A 6,990-nucleotide genomic window follows, 5' to 3' on the forward strand; every position below is an offset into this window, starting at 1 on the left:
GTTCTTGGGTCATTTTCTAGAGATGTGAAACTGAGTCAACTAAGTAAATAGGATCTTATAGCCTTTGAGGTCTAATATATAGGTGTTTATAAAGAGGTCATGGCTCAGATGTAAAACAACTACAGGAATTGTAAAGTGGGGTTATAGAACTTTCTTTGTGCCACTGTTATAAGTAAGGCATGTTCATGGAGGGTCTCTAAACTGGAAGAATAAGTAAAACCTTATTTTTACTGAAATATGAAAGTATGTTGAGGGGCACCTGGGTGGCTCAGTCAGCTGTGTCCAACTTCAGGTCAGGTCATGATCTCACGGCTTGTAAGTTCGAGCCCCACATCCAGCTCTTTGCTGTCAGCGCAGAATCCTCTTCGGATCCTCTATCCCCCTTTCTCACCACCTCTCACCCACTCATATTCTCTCTCTCTCTCTCTCTCTCTCTCTCTCTCTCTCAAAACTAAATAAATAAACTTAAAAAAAAAGAAAGTTTAATATTCTGATCAGATAAGTAAAATATTTCTGGCCTATCAAATCCATCTGCACTCTAATCTCAAATCATTATGTATTGAGTTATTAACATTTTAAATCAACCATAAGTGTACGTAGTCCTACACTATTTCACATCTGAGGAAACTGAGGTTCAATTCCACATAGCTGGTGAGGATCCATTCTATCTACAACAAAGTATTGTTTTAAACTTTTATTAAAGTTCTATGGAGGGGTTTTTTAAACATCAGATATAATTTCTTTCAGATTTTCTCTTCTTTGTGTGGAGTAGATGATCTTTATGGCTTTATTCTAATTTGTCAGAGGATGTGAGCTAGTTTTTCTTTGTTAGGATTTTTGTTTTATGTGCAATGTTGACGTTTCTCCATAATGGTTATCTAGGCTGGTTTGGGGAAGAAAGAGAATAGCTAGGATTTACATCGAATACCTGGGATTTACACTGTCAGATGCCTGTTTTTTTTTATGTTTTTTTTTTTTTCTTTTTGCTTTGCTTTCACAGCTTGCCCCATTCCAGAAAGATGTATCATGACAAACAAAGAATTAAGAATTTTCAACTGGCCCAAAGGGAAAGAACAGTCTCATTTACTGTCCTACATGGCATTATAAATCAGGAAGGATAATACCCATGCGATTGTAATCTGGCATTAATTCTGGCACTAAAAATTTAATGCTTCCCTGGCCAACCCTCAGAAGTGTTGGAGTTAATAAGGGAACTTTGCTGGGGGACTCTGAGTTCCTTTGGAGGTGAGTATTTGGGAATTTGGCCCAAGTGAGTTTTGTGAAGTCTGTGTTATTACAAATGGCATCCACAAGCAAGCCAGGGTCTGTGACAATGCTGGATTGAGTATCTTTAACAATTCATTCTTCACTTTTACCTAGATGCTGATATCAACTCTCTGTTCCACCAGGTTATATAATAAACCTTAAAAGCAAGAATGTTGAAATGTTTTTAAAAAAATATACTCTTCATGGACTCATGGACTAATGGTCACTGTCAAATGAACCAAAGCCACAGTTTGTTTGTTTGTTTGTTTGTTTGTTTTTCTTCAGCCTCATTAATTTAGACTTGACATATAGGACTAACCATAAGGTTGGACTACATATTCTGGGCTACATGCATAAGGCTTAATACATATCCACTCTGAATATTCTCTATTTTCCTCATTGCCTAAACTGATACTGTGTAGAGTGACAAACTAATCCTATGTGGAAGAGGTTTCATAGAAGGACTTGTTAATAGAATCTGTATATTTTGATAAGATTGCAAAAATGTATAAAAAGCCATTGATAAGAAGTTTACCCTCACATTTCAAAGTAAGGCGCTGGATCCCTTAAGAAGGCTTGTAAAGAAGGTGGTAAGAACCAAGATTGCCCTTGTGCAGTATAAAAAGAGAGAGAGAGCAAGTGGTGTGGAACTACTTGTGACCTCAGATGGCCACCTGGAGCCCAATCCATGTTGGGGAGTGTTTAGGGACCTCTGGGGGAATTGGGATACTCTAGTGTCTAGTCTAGAAAAGACTTTCTGATTTTTTTCCCTCTCCTCTCCTCCCCAGACATGGAAAGGGCTATAAGATGTACTAGGAGGATACAGTGGAAGGTATGGTAATGGGGAATAGGGAACTAATCAACCTTTGCATGCCTCCCTTTCCTGCTGTGGAGTTCCTTCTTGCAGTAAGCCTAAGTTGGGCAGAGATATTTTAACGTTGATTGAACTTCTGAGTTTTTATATTCTTTGGGACTGGACATATCAATTAGTGACTAATAGTTTCAGGGAAATCAGGATGCAGTTTTTCTTTGAAGCAGATTGCTTATATGATCCTACAGACTTTGTGACTGAAGATTTTATTTCATATCAGTATATTTGTGTGACATCAGTTAAATAAATAAACAACTGGATAAACAAGAAAATAGTGTGGTAAATTTTTTCAGTGGATGAAAATACAGTGCAAAGATAGTGACTGGGAAGTTTCTGTGGATTGGCTGGTCAGGGAACAGTTCTCCATGGAAAAGGGAACACTAATATTAAAGGAACATTTCAAGCAAAAAGGGATAACAAGTGCAAAGACTTAGGATGGAATAAGCTTGATATGTTTGGGGAACAGAGAAGGCCAAAGTGGCTGAAGACACATTGATGAAGTCAAAAAAGGTGTGAAGTTGGAGGGGTTAGGCTGGCATGTCACAAAGAACTTGATAAGCTAGAGTAGGGCAGGGAAACATTGGGGGCTCTAAATAAGGAAGTGATGCGGTGTTATATTTATAAAGTTCTCTAGCTGATATCTGAAGAATGGATTCTCAGAAGGCAAGAATGGAAGCAGGGAGACCAATTCAGTGGTTATTTCAAAGTTTAGACTAAAGATAATCATGACTTGAATGAGAGTAGTCAGGATAGAAATGAAGGGAAATAGTTGGATTCTGGGTATGATATGGAAGTAGTAACTTTAATGATGTTTTGGATGTGGGGATAAGGGAAAGTGTTCTCATATATGTGTTCTAGAGTTTTTGCTGGAACAGCTAGGTGGATGTTGCAGCCATCTATTAGTCTACCACTTGCTGTATTTCTTTCATAAGCGGGATACAATAAAAGACTGATCAAGGTTAAAAAGGAACCTTTCATTGGTGCTGTCACCAGAGCCATGGTAGAATCAACATTGGACCTCAGCAAGGTGGTAATAGTAATCCCAGCATTGATAGCATTATTGGCTGCAATAGTTATGGCCTTGACAGCAGTTAACAAGGACATCTGTAGCACAGGGGACAGTAGTGTGCATAATAACAGTGGCAGAGTTAGTGGAGGGGCTTGAATATTAGGTATCAGATACAGCATGAACTTCAGCATCATTTTTGATGCTTATAAGTGTTGATGCAATGTTTATGGTTGACATTAGCAGTCTTGGTGGTCATAATTGGCAATGGTGGTGGTGGCCTTTGGAGAACTGAGGCAGCTTAGTTACCACTTTCGATGTTGGCTATGTAGCCCCATAATATAGACGAGCCAGAGCACAGGAAAATAGTGGTGGTCACCAGAGTTAATTAACTCCTGGTTTCCATGTAAAAAAAAATCCTATGCTGATTCCTAGAATATTTTCCAAGGGACTTATAGGATACTTGAGTTCTCAACAAGTGGGAGAAGATTAGGAATGTTTTGTGGTTATGTGCTTGAATAGCCTGGAAAATATAGATTACCCATAAGTATAGCAACTCTCCAGAGAGAAAGCATATAAATGTGATGGTATGTAAAAGCACTTGGGTAAAATATAAATGGTTTAGAAATGCAAGCTATTTGTTATACAAAAATTATGGAGTGGCATCCAGAGATACCATATGAAGTTTTGTAGGTGGGAACAAGTTATTTTGGTCATAGTGGAGGTTTTTGTTTTGAGCTGTGATTTTGGTATCTCATCCCACTAGAATAAGAACTTTTAAAATACTTCCAAGGCTTTAGGGCTTCCTGCTTCTGCAGAGGATTTTAGGGAGATAACTCAACATCAGATGGATGCTTGGAGCCAGGTTCAGATTCTGAGCACTGAGGAAATACAGCTTTAGAGTAAGTCAAAGTTTTCTTAGCATGTGATTTAGAGCACTGGCCGTAACATTTGTTATTGTGTGGTTTTCTGGGACAGATTCTATTCCCAGAAGGGCTGTGACTCAACACTTCAACCAACCAAATAGAATGCCAGAAGGATGAGACCATAAAAAATGAGCCTTTACTTGGACCTTGTGGGAATTCAAGAGCTCATGGTCCTTTCTGTAATGTTTTGACCAATCGAAATTGGTCCAAAGTACTTCCTTTCCTTTTTCACCACTAGGCTCTTTGCTATTTTTTTCTGCTTTTCTTCTATTCCTGAAGGGTTTACTTTTTTTTTTTTTTTTTTTTTCTGGTGAAACTGCATGTGTGGGGTTTTGAGAAATGCTTCAGGGTGAAGTGCTATCTATCAATCCAAAACACTACCAAGAGATTTATTTGTTGTTTGCCTGTTCCTCTCACCCCCTCACCTCTTTGCATTCTAACACATTTTTCTTCCATTCCTGTTTTTCTTCCATCCACAGCAGAGAAGGGCTGCCTACAGCTTTTCCCCAGAGCCATTCAGCAGAACAGTCTTAGAGAGGAGTTAAAGTCTTCAATGTCTCCCCTGACAGACACTAGAATGTTTTATTTTTTCTAACTCTAGCATCACTGATCTTTGCCACCAAATATCTACCACCCTGCTTCTCTATCTCAAATAAGACATTTTTGTTGGTGGGTAGATGGGTGGATAGGTGAGTGGATAGGCAAAGACCACTGTTATTCAACTAGTTTTCATTTTTTCCTTGTTTTTATGGAGGAGGAAAAAAGTTACCTTGCTAGACATGTTTTTAGGAGGAGTTAGTAATACTATTCACGTAATAGAAGTAGGGAAAAAAGAAAAAAGAAAAAAAAAGGAAAAGAAAAACTCACCTAGCAAATTTTGATTGGGGTAGGAAAGCTACTGAAGTTCATACTGCTTAATTATGATGATGGTGATTAGCCTATCTGTCTCAGTGAAAGATCATGACAATGATTAGAAAATCAGAAACATGTAGAATTACCCCACTTTGCCTTATAAATAAACCCCTGCCTATCATCATTAGTATGTGAACATCCATGTCATGCTCATATCTCATTGTAATATTGTTTAAGCTGTACCAAGGAAACTATCTTAAAAACCTTTTGTTCAGCATGACTGCAGTTCTTGTTTTTAGGTGCTATCCTGTCCAGGTTCTTAAAGCAGTCAATAGTGTTAGGAGAGCTTCATTGATTGAAGCTCTGACCTGATTATAAGAATCAAAAAGCTTGGGTGATTATCTAAAGCCTATAGGAACTTAATCACATTGCCTTAGTCATGGAAATAAGCCAAGATTGCACAATCAGCTTTTCAAGTAAGATATCTGTAGATCTAGGGTTGAAAGAGAATAATGTGATCCATTTTAAATTAGACCTTCCTCTTACAGTAGGCAGTGAATAGTTTGTGTTCTACCAAGTTTACGTAAGGGGAAGGTCCTTGATGCTATCATTAATAGGGTTTCATGATTTCCAAGAGTTGATACGAGATAAATCATGGTTGAGAATTTAAAAATAATCAAATTATTTCAATACAACTAAGTAAATACTTCTTTCTTTAGAGTCTTATAAAGAGCCATTTTAGAAAGAGCTAGGTTCACTTTAAGGATATGTCCCTTAATAATTTTAACACATTTATTTGATATTTTATTTATTTAATTTACTTTTTAGTGTTCATTTTTTAATTTTGAGAGCAAGAAAGCATGAGCAGGGAAGGGACAGCGAGAGAGGGAGAGAGAGAATTCCAAGAGGCTCCATGCTGTCAACGTAGAGCCTGACATGGGGCTCCCTCTCACGAACCACCAGACCATGACCCTAGCCAAAATCAAGAGTCAAGACACTCAACTGAGTGAGCCATCCAGGTGCCCTTGAATTGATATTTTAACTATGTGTTCAAGTTTTTATTTACTGCTAATCCAGCCTCTATTGACAGGTGTATATCATTATTCCCTTTTTCTCTTGTTTAAGGCCAAACTTTGCCCTGGATCCCATGGCTTCTAACTGAAGTCACGTAGGGACCAGTAAACTATGGCCAGAGAGGCCTACTTCTACTTTTTTTTTTTTTTTTTTTTTTTTTTTTTTTTGTAAATAAAATTTTATGGGAACAGAACTACACTCATTAGTTCGCATACTGTTTCTGGCTACTTTGTGTTATAACAGCAGGGTTGAATAGTTACTATAGAGACCTCATGGCTTATAAGACTAAAATACTTACTATCTGATCCTTTAAGAAAAGGTTTTCAAAGGTTTCCTTCAGCCAATGAATAAGCAAATCTCTTTCTCACCCTCAGCAACTCTTTGTCTTTAGAGCTTCTAGACCTGTCTAGTCTATTTCACTTCCCTTCTATTCAAACTTCTTGGAGACTACTAGACACTCACCAGTTCACTCCCTGTCTGCCATTCACTCATCAAATCTTCATTTTTCTCTCTGCTCCTACTGTATTATAGTTGCTGTTGTTTAGTTTAAAAATGTCTCCTTATTTATCAATACCAATGGCCACATTTTTGGTTCTTTTCTATGGCATTTGATGTTGGGATTATTAGTCCTCATGCTGTATTCTATAGTCTTGGTTTCTGTAATGGTGTATTCTCCTCTTAATTCTGACCTCTGTGGTATTATTCTGTGGGCCTCTTTGAAACCACATCTCAACTACTATGGACATTTCAGGCCCCATCAGTTCTCTCTTGCATGATCATAGTAGACTTCTAGCTGGCTTTACCTTTCTATATCATTGTCCTCTTAATCACTTTTCATATATAGTGACCTACATTTAAACCCAATACTACACGTCTGATTACAAAGCTTTAGAAATTATCATTTCCACAAGGATAACTTTAAAGCTCTTCTACAGCTAAAGTCAATAAGCCAGGGCTCAGATTGCTGCCTTACTCACAGTTTCTTTCTGATGAGA

The sequence above is a fragment of the Puma concolor genome, chromosome B2, assembly GCF_028749965.1.
Source record: "Puma concolor isolate L17-30 chromosome B2, mPumCon1.1.hap2, whole genome shotgun sequence".
In the NCBI taxonomy this organism is placed as follows: domain Eukaryota; kingdom Metazoa; phylum Chordata; class Mammalia; order Carnivora; family Felidae; genus Puma; species Puma concolor.